The sequence below is a fragment of the Peromyscus eremicus genome, chromosome 20, assembly GCF_949786415.1.
Source record: "Peromyscus eremicus chromosome 20, PerEre_H2_v1, whole genome shotgun sequence".
NCBI classification, from domain to species: domain Eukaryota; kingdom Metazoa; phylum Chordata; class Mammalia; order Rodentia; family Cricetidae; genus Peromyscus; species Peromyscus eremicus.
The window spans coordinates 62,577,119-62,590,111 of record NC_081436.1 but is presented as its reverse complement, the minus strand read 5'-3'; the positions used below and the strand labels follow the sequence as shown (position 1 = coordinate 62,590,111).

At 45.3% G+C, this 12,993-nt stretch overlaps 1 long non-coding RNA gene across 1 annotated transcript; it reads right to left on the bottom strand.

Moving 5' to 3' along the window:
* Positions 1-1,013: 1,013 nt before the first annotated feature.
* On the bottom strand, positions 1,014-9,579 carry LOC131896989 (uncharacterized). The gene is made up of 2 exons (XR_009375561.1): positions 9,510-9,579; positions 1,014-1,203 (listed from the first exon to the last, which is right to left on the bottom strand). It is a non-coding gene; the product is annotated as an uncharacterized LOC131896989 (long non-coding RNA).
* Positions 9,580-12,993: the final 3,414 nt, after the last annotated feature.

Sequence of the window (12,993 nt, the reverse complement as noted above, 5' to 3'; positions counted from 1 at the left end):
CAAGAAGAATGTGACTGTTATAGTTTGGATATTCCTACCCGGTCCAGGCTCATGTTCCAAGGTTTAAGAGGTGGGGTTGGGTAGGGCCTTTAAGAGCCAGGAGGTGGTGGCGCACACCTTTAATTCCAGCACTCGGGAGGCAGAGGCAGGTGGATCTCTGTGAGTTCTAGGCCATCCTGGTCTACAGAGTGAGTTTTCAGGACAGCTAAGGCTACACAGTGAAGCCCTGTCTTGAAAAACAAAACAAAAGAGGTGATTATATCCTGAGGGTCTGGATCCTGGGTTAATCACCAGAACGGGTCTGCTACAGAAGCCTCTCTATCTCCACCTGTTATATGCGTCCCTATTGCCTTGCCCCACCATCAGTAAGGAGGCTTTCATGGGATGTGGCTCCTTTCCCTTGGACCTCCCGGGTTCCAGAACCATGAGATGAGCAAACCTTTATTCTTTATACATTACGCAGCCTGCAGACTTAGGTTATAGCGACAGAAGACTGACCAAGGCAGTGACCTGGCTTGAGAGTTGAGGAGGATCCTGAAGAAGCCAACACCTGGAGGCTGTTGCCAACCACACTCCTACAGCTAGACAGCAAGTCAGGTCTTGAAGAGGGCTGTGAGTGAGGCATGTCTGTGTCTGCCCCACGAGGGAGAAAGGGAAGAACAGGAGAGCTGTCTTAGAGAAGTCTTGACACGTCTTGGTGGTTGGACTGATCCACAGCCTTGGACTGGAGCACCACTCTCTGCGAGGCCAGCCTGCCTGAGACCTGGAGCTCCCGCCACGCCCACAGCTGCCTCTACTGAGAGCAGCCCGATGAACTTCTGCAAAAGGGCGTGGCTTGAGCCTCTCGGGTGACGGACGAACTGCCTGCCTCAGCTGCAACTGGGGGGGCTCACCAAGGAACCCACAAACACAGCCCCCTACACGCGGCCTGGAGGTGGATTGATGGAAAGCTGACTTCTAATGGGGATGGAGAGGCTCAACATTTCTGGAAGACTCAGACACAAACAAGAAGCTAAGCGTGTGCTCAGGCTGTACTCTGACACACACTAGGCTGCTCTCGCTCCCTCCTGCCTCACTGAACTGTCCAGACCGCAGTGGGCCCTGGAAGTGAGTCGCTGGCAGAGGAGCTGTGTTGCTGAGTTCTTGCAGTAGACCTCATCCTCCACCAGGGAGCTGGGATGCCACTTCCTTTAAGACAGTGTCCTGTGAATTTGAAAACAATAATGCTGTCATTTCTTTCTTATGAAAGCGGGCAAAAAATAAGCACTGGCCTCTAAAAACCATCCTCGCAGCAGTTTGTCTAGTTTTATTTTTCGAGTCTGGGTTTTCCTTACGTAGCCTAAGCAGATCTGGAACCCATGATCCTCCTGCCTCAGCCTCTGAGCTTTACAGGCATCTTCCACCACGCCCAGCTGCTGGGCGGCTCTCACAAGCCCATCGGTATCCAGCTCGCCTCTGCACTTTCTTGGCTGCTTTTCCCACAGCAACTGACACGTCTCTAATTTTAATGAAAGGCTCATCTGTCTGCCGCATTTTCATGGCATTCTAAAAATCTGTCAGAATACTCAATGTAGCTTACAGAATTTTTTTTCCTTAAAATAATATATTTTTGTGTGCATCATTTACCCCCCTTCCATGCAGTTCCAAAAAAATGGATGTCAGGAAGTGGATTTCTAGTTTTGCTTAGTCACGGAACAGCCCTGCCTGCTTTCAGCTGTCTGCTCTCTTTCGCGTGTTCATCCAGCCTCGCCCCCATGAGTGGGCCTTTTGCTGTTAGTCACGGCTTCATACAATTAATCCAGTCATCCAAAAGGCCACATTTGATGCTCGCATATAACGAGAATAAGATAAAGATAAGGCAGGATAGACTAAGGGAGAACTACTTGCTTTGCAGAGAATTCTTTTACATTGAAGTACAAACTTCCGCTTTAGCACTTCTCCAAGATGCTTTGAAGAAATTGACTTTATACTATCAGAATTTACAGGTTACTCTCCTCAAAAAGTAGCCGTTGAGTTAAATAGACATAACATGCCCTAAAATACTTGGTCTGCATTCAAGGCCATCCCTAGCCACACAGCAATTTCAAGGGCAGCTTGGGCTACTCAGGCCCTGTTTCGAAAACACATTGTTCTGCTTATTTGTAGATCACACACAGTGTAACTTTGCCTTCTTGTTTTTTCTCAGACATAGGTCCCCCCTTGTCCAAGAAGGGTACAGTCCCAACTCTCCCCGATGTGTGCCTGTACTACCAAACTCTTTATGTACTGTGTTTTCCAACACATAAACACCTATGAGAAAGCTTTATTAATGAAGTAGATATTACGGTAGGAGATCCACAATAATAAGTAATAAAATATAATGATTTAACAATGAACTATAACAGAGGTTACATGAACATGGTCTCACTCTCTTACATTATTGATCTGTGGTCCCCCTTTTTCCTTCTTGTGATGATGTAAGAGGACACAGGGTCAACAGAAGACAGGAAGTGAGACGAGCAATAGGCATGGACACACACTGAGTACCGTGACAGGTGATCTGATCACAGAGTTGGTTGCTAAGTGACAAGTAGTATATAACAGCATGGAAAGACTGGACAAAGAGATAATTCACACCTCCAGGGCTGATATCCATACTACTCAGGATGATATACAATTTAAAACTGACGAATTGTTTGTGTCTGTAGTTTTTCATTTGACATTTTCAGATCTCTGTGGACTACGGATAACTGAAACCATAAAAAGTGAAGTACATATGGGTGTGAACAGAGCTAGTCTGTATGTCTTGAAATACTTTCAAGAGACTGACAAAACATTGAGGTATAACTTAGCTGACTCTGAAACCAAGGACGAGTGTCATAAGGACCTGTCATTCTGTGTTGCACAAGCAATAATGAGAAAAGCTTTTGCCAAAGATAAGAGTTAGCACAAGTCGGGCAGTGGTGGCGCATGCCTTTAATCTCAGCACTCGGGAGGCAGAGCCAGGCGGATCTCTGTGAGTTCGAGGCCAGCCTGGTCTACAGAGTGAGATCCAGGACAGGCACCAAGACTTACACAGAGAAACTCTGTCTCAAAAAAAAAAAAAGAAGAGATGATTATGGTGGTTTGAAAGAAAATGGCCCCCAAAAGGAGTCACACTATTAGGAGGTGTGGCTTTGTTGGAGTAGGTGTGGCCTTGTTGGAGGAAGTGTGTCACTGTGGGGGCGGGCTTTGAGGTCTTTCACTTAAGCTTCCCTCAGTGTGAGAGTCAGTCAACTTCCTGTTGCCTGCAAGATGTAGCACTCTCAGCTCCAGCACCTTGTCTGCCTGCAGGCCATCATGTTCCCCATCCCGAGGATAACGAACTGATCCTCTGAATCTGTAAGGGAGCCACCCCAATTAAATGTCTTCTATATAGAGTTGTTGTGGTCATGGTGTCTCTTCACAGCAATGAAAACCCTAACTAAGACAATGGTGAAGCAGGTATTACTGCCAAAACTGGCTAAGGTAAAATAGAATCTTATCTTTCAAAATAGAATTTTATCTTTCAAAACTAAAAGATAGAATACGTAATACAGTGGAAGGCCTCTCTCCCCAGAAAGGGAGTCACATAAATAATGTCAATTGATCTTTCACACAGGAGCAAAACCACTAGGAAGCACACGTGGTGTAGGCTCCAGACGGTGGCGGTGTGAGCATGGTGCGCGCTTTGGTGGTGATATGTGCCCAGTGGGTGCCTAGGCCAGTGGGGCTCAGCTTACCTGTGAAGGCCCTCATCTGCTCCGTGGCACTGCCTGGCATGGCGTGAGCTTGCTCAGTGTTTTCCTGAAGTCACAATGTGGAGAGCACAAGAGACCCGGGGAGTTTGTCACCTCCCTGGGTCTCTACATCAGGCCCAAAACCTTTCCCAGGGGAGATGGTAACTACACCCACTTCCAAAACCCTCTTCTGACTGGCTATGAAGATAGAGAAAAGAGCCTGGACCTTCACCCAGGCAGCTCTGGGGAAGCTGATTGGTACCATTATTCTGTGTGTGGACCAAAAAAGTGTATGTGTCATTAAATTCAGCTTTCCTTGAATCAAATAGTGACCGTTATATGGATCTTCCATCCTTTGCTTATGGGAGGAGATAGCTTAACTAAATAAACTACAAAAAAAAAAAAAAGACAGAAAAGAAAGGACTATGAAGAAAAGACAGTCTTTTCAACAAAGGGTATTTTCAACAACTGTGTATCCTTGTGCCAAAAAAAAAAAAGGACATAGACAATATAAGCTTTCCATGTTTTGTCCAAATGGACTCAAAGTAGATTACAGATCAAAACATAAAATGTAAAACCATGAAAGTTTTAGAAGAGAACCTGAGCATAATATAAAGGTTTGGGGTCATTACAATGACTTTTTAGATACAAGAGCAAAGGCACAATGCACGGAGGAGGAATTAATAAATTAGAGGGTCACTAGAATTAAACATGTGTGCTCCATGAAAGAAATAGCACCGTTAGCAGAATGAAGAGATAAGCCCAGACTGGGAAGTATTCAAAAAGCAACAACAAATCATTTCCAACAAAGGACTGTTATCCAAAATGTAACACTTAAAACTCAGTTGCAAGAGAACAACCTGATTTAGATATGGACTAAAAGCCTTAGAGTTTTTCCCCATTAGTCAGAGTCTCATGAGGCCAGTTGGCCTTGAACTCACTTCATAGCTGAGGATTACCTTGAACTTCTGAGTGTCCTAGTGAATGGAACTACCTACATCTCCTGAGTGCTAGAATTACAGGCACAAATCGACCAAACTTAGGGCTTCATGTATGCTAGGCAAATACTCTACCAGTTGAACTCTGTCCCAGACCCCTTAACAGATTGTTGTGGAGTATTTGTTTAATGATGGCAAGATGTGTTGCATTCTTTTATGTTGCATTTGTTTAACTCTGTAAGGCTGTGATACTTTGCCTGCCTAAAACACCTTATTGGTCTAATAAAGAGCTGAATGGTCAATAGTGAGGCAGGAAAGAGAAATAGGCAGAACTGCCAGGCAGAGAGAATAAATAGGAGGAGAAATCTAAGCTGGAGAGAAGAAAGAGGGAGGAGGAAGAAAAGGCGAAGGAGAGGAGGATGCCAGGGGCCAGACACACAGCCAGCCATGGATAAAGAAGGAAAGAAATGTATATAGAATTTAGAAAGGTAAAAAGCCCAGAGGCAAATGTAGTTAAAGAGAAATGGGATAATTTAAGTTAGAAAAGCTGGCTAGAAACAAGCCAAACTAAGCCCGGGCATTCATAAGTAAGAATAAGTCTCCATGTATTTATTTGGTAGCTGTGTGGTGACATATTGTGTACCCTGATAAAGCTTGACTGATGATCAGAGGACAGAGCCAGCCACTAGATTAAACATAGAGGCCAGGCAGTGGTGGCATACATCTTTAATCCCAGCACTTGAGATTTCATGCTTTTGTTACCAGTATTTGGGAAGCACACAGGCCTTTAATCCCAGCACTAGGAAGGAAGTGATATGGCTGGGTGGAGAAAGTATATAAGGCGTGAGGAGACAGGAACTAGAGCCTTCCCACTGAGGATGCAAGGCCTTTTTGGTAGAGGACTCAGAAGCTTGTAGTCTGAGGATTCATGGAGATAGGATCTCGCCTTCCATCCAGCCTGAGGATTCGAGTGGTGAGAAGTTCCACTAGTGGCTTGTTCCTTTGTCTCTCTGAGCTTTCAGTGTTTACCCCAATATAAGCACCGAGTTTTTATTATAAGGTCACTTAGAATTTGTGCAACAGAGCTGGATGGCAGGCCCCCAAAGAATAAACAAAACAAAACAAAACAAAAACAAACAAACAAAAAACCCAACTACTACAGATATTTCTTCAAAGAAGATACATGCACAGCAAATGAATAGAAGAAGAGACATCCAATACGGATGGGGGGAAATGTAACTCAGTAGAGTACTTACCTGGCATACAGGAAACCATAAGTTCAATTCCCAGTACAGGGCAGGGGACAGAGAGAGATGTCAAAGTATTATGTTATGTATAGGTGTACTTTTTGTAACCAAATACATTCTTTAAAAAAATTATTCACTGCTTGGATTTTTAATAAAGTATTTTATAAGCATTATCACAGTTTTATACCAGCTTTGGACCCAACCAGAGTCCCTCTAGTCGTTCTTCAGTGAAGAATCAGCACTGTGGTTCTTAAACAAGGGTGATTTTGTGCTCCTTCAGACACGTGACACTGTCTGGAAGCAATTTGCCGAATTACAGCTTTGCTGGAGGGGAGGGGAGGCTCCTGGCATCCACGGAATGGAAAGGGGGTGGGAGTGGAGTGGAGGTAAGGGGGTGAGGAGGGTGGCAAGTGATAACACCGCCACCGTGGCTGAGAACCCTGCTTGACCCTCAGCCTCAGCCGGAACTCAAGGGACAGAACTGAAGTCTTATGGCCCATTCATCCAAGCGAGCTACAGCCGAGGATGTGGAGGCTGTAATTCATGTTATTCTCCAGCTAATTCCCTCAATTCCTCACCTACTTGTTTAATAAGTGTTTACTCAATGTTAATATTTTTAAAATGTGACTGTGTATGAATACCTAAGCACCCACCAGCTCAAGACCACAGTCAACGTGAATTTTCTTCACAGTTTCTATGGTCAGGGATTCCGAGGCAGTTCAGCCGGTTGGTTCTGGTTCAAGATTTGTCATGAGGTTGCAGTCCTAGAATGTCAGTAAGGATGCAGTCATCTGGAGGCTGGGGTGGGTGGGGCTCTGCGTCCCAGGTGGTGCCTCACACAGCAGAGTGGATGACCTCAGCTCCTTGTCACATGACACTTTCTTTCTCAAGCTGCTTTTCTCACAGCAGATGATTCACAAGAAAGCAAGGCAGAACCTGACGTTTTAAGAGCTTTATTTTATTATTTCATGTGTATGAGTGCTTTGCCTGGATGTGTGTTTGTGCATCAGGTGGGTGCCTGGGGCATGGCAAGGTCAGAAGGATGCGTCAGATCCCTTGGGTCTGGAGTTACAGACTGTTGTGAACCACCTTGTAGGCTCTGGGAATCAAATCCCTGTCCTCGGCCACAGCAAGTGCTCTTAATCGCTGAGCCAGCTCTCCAGCCCCTGAGCCTGATATTTTGATGACTGCATCTTGATGTCACATCCTGTCACTTTTGCAGTATTTCATTGGTTTTACAGGACAGTTCTAAAGCTTGTAGGACAGGTATGAATAGAAGAAGCTGAAGAACCATGAGGAATTTTTGCAGTCTGGCTACCACACTGCTCCAGGGCATCCAGACACTGCTGTAGAGTGACAGGATTCACTGGCGATTCTGTGACAAATAAGGACTCAGTTCTCCTAGGCTCTTTCCTTTTACAGTTGAGTAATAGCTAACCTGACAAATGAACAAGGCAAGTTCTAGAAAGAGTGAAGCATTAGTGTAACAGAATGTAGAGGTGTGCTAATTTAGATGACAAGAGGAACTGGCCCTGGGAATAAACAGTGACAGACTGGTCCAGACAGAAGGACCCTCAGGTACCAGTGATCAATAGTCATTGGTGAAACCTTGGCTTATGTCCAAGGGCTAAGTATGCAGAGAGATCAACAGAATGTGTTTCCTTTTACAACCAAAGCTTAGTCCTGCCCCTTTGAGACAGGAAGTAGTGTAGAGCTGTGATGTGAATACAAAATAATGCAAACACTTTATTATTGACTCCATGTTAATATTTTTAAAATGTGACTGCGTATGAATACCTAAGCACCCACCAGCTCAAGACCACAGTCAACATGAATTTTCTTCATAGTTTCTATGGGTCAGGGATTCAGAAGCAGTTCAGCCTGTTGGTTCTGGTTCAATTTGTAAACAAGTGGGTCTTGTTTACAAATGAGGAATTCCCCCAGTACCAAAGACGTACATGGGTAAGTCTACCTAGAGACATTTAATATTTCTATCAATCTCAAGCTGGAAAACACCCAAATGTCAACCACAAGGAAGAGATAAGTCCTTCATCCTGTGGGATACTAGACAGCAGCAAAAGAGAACAAACTACCTTTAGGTGGCAACGTGAGTGTCTCTCAAGGCATAGCACTGAGAGAAAGAACCTCGTACTGATGAATACCTTCCGTGTGGCCCCATGTTGTCAGAGGTGAAGGGTAGACAAAATGAATTGATGGTGGCAGAGGTCAACAGTGATTTTCTGGGGTGCGGTGGGGGTGTGTTTTGACTTAGGAAGACTTAGGTGTTGTGAGAGCCAAAGTTACATTTTGTCTTAATTACTATGCCTAAGAGATCCAGGAAACAAAAATGCCTCTGATCTGCAAGGCCCTTGCCCAAGGACAGATAGTTCCTGAAATGCTGGAGGCTATTGTTATGGGAGATAACAAGCCACATGTTTTCACTCCCCTAAACAGGTTTGTTTGACCCATCTGCACAGGATGTGCTTGATCACATGTGGGCGGGAGGTGGGTAGACAGAAATTATGTCAGGATGTATACTTGCCCCTGATTGGACCTGACGTGAAATGCAATGAATTATGGGTTTCCTTCTTAAGCCCTTACAAAACTTGATTTGAGGCAAATTCTCAGGAACCTGGGTATGGATCTGGGCAAGCCCATCTGCTAGGCCAGTATTTAATTAAAGCTTACTTCAAATCTGGCTTTAAACTGTGGTAGTAGTCTTAGTCTCCATCAGTGGGCGTAACAGTGTTTTGATAAGGAGACTTTCTAAGGAATTAAAACTGGTATCTTGGGCTTGGGATGCAGCTCAGTGGTAGAGCACTTGCCTACTACGGTGAGGTCCTGAGGGGGGGGGGGGGAATCCATACCCTGATCTGGGTTGTTATGGCTGTATCCAGGGGTATATTTTCCCAATCTCAAGTAGTAAGCTACAAATAGAATTCTTTTTGAAAATTTATTTCATCATCTATCATCTCTATTTTTTATTTGTTTATTTGTTGTGTGTGTATTTGTGTGTGTGGTGTGTGCACAAACTGCTAAGGCTTTTCACCCTGAAGGCCTCTCTGCTGATGCAGCAATCCCAATTAAGCCAAATCAGACTGAATTGGAAAAGCCCAGGTTTAATGGGTAAAGCATTCACGGGTGATTCCCTGGCCCCTCAGAGAGGAGATTGGGACGAGAGACTGGTGGAACCACGTGTCTGTTTTCTGGGATGGAGCTTATATCCCCTGTGGGAGTGGTCTTGAGCCTCTCTGGGGGAGGAGCTGTGTTTGGCGGGTTTTGAAGGGGAAAGAGATAGGGGAGTGGGGCTGAGGTGGATCTTCCACCAGAACATTCCAGACTCTTTGGGTTTAGGGATGCCAGGGTGCCAGGGGGTGAGGTGGAGCTCCCACCCAAACACAAACGTTCCATAGTGCACACATGGAGGGCTGAGGAGAGATGGCAGGAGTCAGTGATCTCTCACAAAGTTTCAGGGCACTGAACTCAGGTCGTCAGGCCCGGCAGCAAACTCCTTTACCTGCTGATTCCTCTCGCAGGCCCAGCATATATAATTCTTAACGGGACAGCAGCACCAGTCCCAGGCTTACCTATGGTAACATCAGTTGTCGGAACACGGTCCAAGAGTGGAGTGTGAGGAGAATTCTGAAAGCTTGTGAGAAAACTCCAAGAAAACAAGACAAGAGTCTTATGACCTCAGTTTCTTCAGAACATGGAGTTGTTCTTAGAATATGGTTTCAGGCCCCTCCCAGGTGTAGCAGATAGGAGTGAGTTTCCTTCAGATTATTCATCACAACTGGCTATTGTTATTTGTTTATATGTCTCTATGGAAAAGCGTGGTTTTGTCCTGTGCAGCTTGCCTGCCACGTGTGGCCTGCCCTTGTGGTTGTCCACTTTACTCACGTGACTCCTCTTATAATCTGTCTGATGCTTTGAATGAAGTTGGCTATTGCATGAGACTTCAGTCTGCCTCATTTATTGTTTCCATTCTCCCAGGTCCTACCACCTCTAGAGCAGTGAACAGCCATTGACTCAAAGGAAAGGCCCCCAAACCCAGCTAGAACCCCAGGATTAGTCTCAAGAGTCCCAGATTTTATCTAGGGTTCAAGTTGGCCAAACACAGAAACTGAAGACCTGGAGGCCTCAGAAACCCATCCCCTCCCTGGACCCGTCCTCACACACACCTTCACTCAGGCCCCAGGAAGTCGATCCTGCCACTGTTCGGCTGCACAGCAACGTGGTTTCTGTTCGACTATACACCTTTTTGTTCTTTTCCTCTGCCCTAGAGAAAAGGTATTTGTTTCATATACTTAAATAAATATTTGTGTGGCAAAGAAGAAAGAGATGCATTAAGTAGATAGATGGCTTCGGTGGCTTGTAAAATGGTCTAAGTGCTTCTGCTAAGAGCTTTTTCAGAAGTAATGGAGAGAGAGCCAGCTAATGATTAGTCGTCCAGGCCGCCACGTTTCAGGGAAGGAAGTGGGCTGGGCTCTTAGTAGTAGAAAAGTGTAGACATGGTCCCTCGTTGTTCTAAGTCCCTTCCAGATGTGGGACAGCTGGGAGTGGGGAGGTGGTAGTATTTATTGGCATCCAATTTGTGTTAAATTCAGTACTATTTTGTGTAGGAAAAGGCTTGGGGGAGACTGACCTGGTGACTAAATGCACACTTATCTTTGTAGCTGGGCAAGGTCCCTGTCCTTAGCTGTTGGGGAGGACAGAAGTACGAGTTCTGATAATTGTCCTTGTGTCCTGACTGTAAGTGCTGTTTTGCTTTCCTAGGCTGAGGAGCTAAACTCTGTTGAATACTGCCTTGTTTTCTTGTTTCAACTTTTGGACAGACATCCCCACGGGCCTGTGTAATCATCTTTTGAGGAAGCAGGGCTCAGGGGAGGGGTCACATGTTCAAGGTCCTCCAGGAGAGCCAGAGAAGAGGTCCGGATCCCACACTGTACCAAGCTTTTTCTTTTAGGCCACCAATCAGCTCCCAAATCATAACACGGAGACTGTGTTAATTTTGAATGCTGGGCCTAGCTTAGGCATGTTTCTGGCTAGCTCTTTTAACTTAAATTACCCTGTTTCTCTTTATCCACCTTTTGCCTCGGGGCTTATTTCTTTTCTTACTTCTGTATGTCTTACTTTCACTGCTTCTCATGTCTGTCTGTCTGTCTTCTTGCCCTGGGCATGTCCCTCCTCTCGTTCTCCTCGTTCTTTCCAAGCCTAGATTTCTCCTATTTATTCTCTCTGCCCACCAGCCCTGCCTATCCTTTCTCTGCCTAGCTATTGGCCGTTCAGCTCTTTATTAGACCAATCAGGTGCCTTAGGCAGGCAAGGTGAAACACACGCAACATAATCGTTACATAGTTAAACACACATCCTTACATCATGAAGCCAATGCAGTATAAACAAACGTAACACACCTTTACACAACTAAAGTAATATTCTGCAGCATCAACAAACGTAACGCATCTTTACCTAGTTAAAATACTATTCCACAACAGCACACCAACACTAAACCCTTAAGTCCTTTCTGCCCACCTCTGGTGTCTAGACCAAGGCTTCCTTTTTTATTCTGAGGCACTTGGGACACTGTACATTTCCTTCCCTCCAAAACGAAAAGCCAAGCATTCCCAGATCAACTCCCAAAGCAACAAGCAATATGACAAGGTTTTGTTTCTGTTTGTTGTTTTTTATTTGTGTTATATTTTATTTATTGTGTGTATGTGTGTGAGTACACACGATTGTGGACAGTGCACATGTGGAGATCAGCGACAATTTCTGCTCCTCAGTTCTCTCCTGCCGCCATGTGGGTTACAAGCATCAAAATGAAGTCAGTAGGCTTGGCTACAAGTGCCCTTACCCACTGAACCATCTCCAGGGCCCTGTGCTTTGTTGAGAAAAGGTCTTGACATATAGTTCTGATTGGCCTGGGCTCCACTATGTAGCCAAGGCTGGCCTAGAACTTTAGTCTTAACCTTCAGAGTGCTGAGATTATAGGTACGAGCCACTATACCTATCTCGAAAGCTTTAGAGGTGGAGAATATCAACATTTCTCCTTCTCGGCCAGTCTCCAGCTTCGCAGCAGCTGACCCACCTTTCCTGAGTTCCTTCTATTTTGTCCGCTGTAATCCCATCACATTCTCTGAAATAGATTTTACACTCTCCCCACGCACTCTGGTCCACTAGAGGATTTCTATAATTTCGTAGCATGCCCAGCACAGTGCATGTGTCCTGAGTGTTAGAATACTAGGGATTAGGCAGTGGTTAAAACAGAAAAAGAGCCAGGCAGTGGTGGCACACCTTTAATCCCAGCACTCAGGAGGCAGGGGCAGGTGGATCTCCAAGTTCAAGGCTAGCCTGGTCTACAAAGTTCCAGGACAGCCAAGGCTACACAGAGAAACCCTGTCTCAAGAAAAAAAAAAAAAAAGACTTCTTTGCAAGCTTGCATCTGAGCAGATAGGTGGCGTGTGTGTGTGTGTGTGTGTGTGTGTGTGTGTGTGTGTGTGTGTGTACACTGGTGATTAAATCAATGGGTAAAATATAGAGCATATCCAAGGTGACGAGTGACATAAAAAAAAAAAGTAGCAAGGAAGGAGATAGAAGGGGTGGCGGGTATGCCATTGAGGGCTTTGTTCTGTTTTCGCTGTCCACTGGCTCCTGTGTCTTCTCCAGCATCACCTCCAGCCTGTAAGAGGTCTTGTCAATCCACCATCGTCCACACTGGCAGCCCCTGTGCAGCTGAGTGTCTGTTGGTTGAACATGGACCACTTTCCTTGAGCTCATTGGTCTAGAAAACGCTCGCGTTTAAAAGAAGTGTTCTTTGTACCGCTAAACAGCCCTTCCAAGGAGGAAGTGAGTGTTTATTCTCAGGGCGGGTTCTCTGCTCCCTATGGTCTTACTGGAACCTGGTGCACACTGGCAGTTTTGAGTGGCACTTCTGTGGGAGCCCATAGTGAGCAAAAAATAGATGAACTCAGTCAGCAATGGTGAGACCTATCCTTTTTATGGAAGAGATGAGAACTTGGAAATTAGAAATAATATCCACGCCACAAAAGGGGACAGAGGTACAGTGGGAAG